The sequence below is a fragment of the Camarhynchus parvulus genome, chromosome 8 (assembly GCF_901933205.1).
Source record: "Camarhynchus parvulus chromosome 8, STF_HiC, whole genome shotgun sequence".
Classification (NCBI taxonomy): domain Eukaryota; kingdom Metazoa; phylum Chordata; class Aves; order Passeriformes; family Thraupidae; genus Camarhynchus; species Camarhynchus parvulus.
In genome coordinates this window covers 5905146-5907141 of record NC_044578.1, presented here as the reverse complement: position 1 = coordinate 5907141, position 1996 = coordinate 5905146, and positions in this window count along the sequence as shown.

The window sequence follows — 1996 nt, the reverse complement described above, 5'->3', positions numbered from 1 at the left end:
GCGCATGGCTGCGCGGCGCTCCCATTGGTGGAGACAAGGCTGCCGGCGTGAGCGGGTGGGGGAAACCATAGATAGGGAGTGAAGGGGTGGGTATGGCCCCTTTTAAGAATCGGGCGGAGCGGGCAGAGAAATCAGAGGAGTGAGAAAAAGGCGAAAGAGCGGATATAGATTTCGGGGACTGATCTGTGCGCCGCCACCTTTCAATAAGTATGACCGCCTGCCGCCTGAGTTGTGCTCCCCTGCTCTCGCCTTGGAATAGTCCAACAGCAAGCTGGCGGAAGCCAGCCTCTTCCCCTCAGCTCCTTCACCGATTGGTCGAGCTGGCTGTCACTCAAGCCTGCGGGGACCAATCAGCTCTCGGGCCGGCTGCCGGCAGCCTGGCGGGCTTCTTGGGCCGCCGGTCCTGGGATGGTGGAACGCGGCGCGTCCGGAGCGCGCAAAGGCTGCGCCCACGGCTGCCCGACAGAAACCGCTCCTTGATCTTTGCCTGCCCCTCCGCCAGCTCTCTGCGCTCTCCGGTTCGTGGTTATCCCTTCCCCCATCTCACTGCAGTGCCGATGGAGCGGCAGCGGGAGCGCTGCTCTGCGTCTCGGCTCAGGCGCTTCCCGGTGGCGCCGCCGGGATCCTGCGCTTATCGCAGCCTCTCTGCGCCGCTCCCGTCCGTCCCGCTCCGCTCCCCGCAGTGCCCGGCAACCGGCGGCCTTGGCCGCAGAGGAGGAGCTGAAAGCCAAGAGGCCGAGCCTGAGGTACAGGGCGATCGTTCAGCCCGGGTAACTCAGCCCGGGCGCCCACCTAACACTCCAGCGCTTTAGTTCTCCACCAGATGGAAGCCAAGACCGTCTCCCAGCCCAGGGTTTCCCCATGGCTTTTGCTGAGGACAGCACGCTCTGCTTTGTACAAGCCACGGAGAGCCGCTCGTGAGGAGCTGTCGCCTCTTTCTTTTCACATCCTTTTTTATCTTGTAACTAGACTGCTTTATTTACACAACTATCCTGCCAGGCAAACACAAGGCTCTCTGCAAGCCCACAGCACAAATTTCGAGTTTGCCTTCAGAGCAAGCAGGTTTATTTCCCGTGCCCTGACAAATCAGCGTCTCACATTCTGCCATTCCCCTTACACGTTAATACCAGTAACAATTACCCGACTCACTGCTGGTACTGAAACCAGCTGCAGGCCATTTAAGGCAAAAGGCTTTCCTTGTATTCCTTCACAGCAAACAGAAGATTATGAGATACATCTCTGAATTAATATACATATTGTGTGTCAGTCACATGTGAAGGTTTGATTTGTTATTTGAAATAAATTCTGCAGGATTTCTGCAAAAAGTATTAGGCTTCTCCATATATGCAGTATCAGGCAGGGCAGAATTCCCAACTCTTTTCTTCAGACTGCCATGTAGCTACTTGCTGGTTTGTCCTGTGAAGCACCTCCCAGCCTGAAGGGCCTGGAATGCACTTGTATTCTTTAAAGAATCCAATGTGACTTGACCAGAACAACAGAGCACAATTATATATTGGGTAGGAAAGGGAAAGGTCTTTTTTGCTAGGGGGAAAAAAAGGAAAAAAAAAAGTGAAAGAAAATAATTGAAATTCCATTTCTGCTGAATCCATTTTCTTTTATCAGGGTGACAAATCATTATTTGCACTATTATATCTACACAGCTCAAAATCTGATGGGGATTTAAAAAAAAAATTATTGCTAGTTATAGAAGTTGCCCTAAACACAACACTATGCATTTATTGGCCAAATAATTCTTCTCCTCACTGTTCTAAACCTACATAGTGATTGCAGATTGCTGGGCTCAAAGACCATCATCTGTCAAAGAAAGATCGGTGTAGTTTGATGGATTTTTAAAGCATTAAAAAATTTCTCCACACACATATAGGACTCCTAACTCAATAAATGCAGCTGACACAAGCTCTCTGGCCACACCCAGTGAATACATTTCTCTTTATTTTGCAGTTTCAGGAGTTTAGATACAACAAGCACAGTCCCA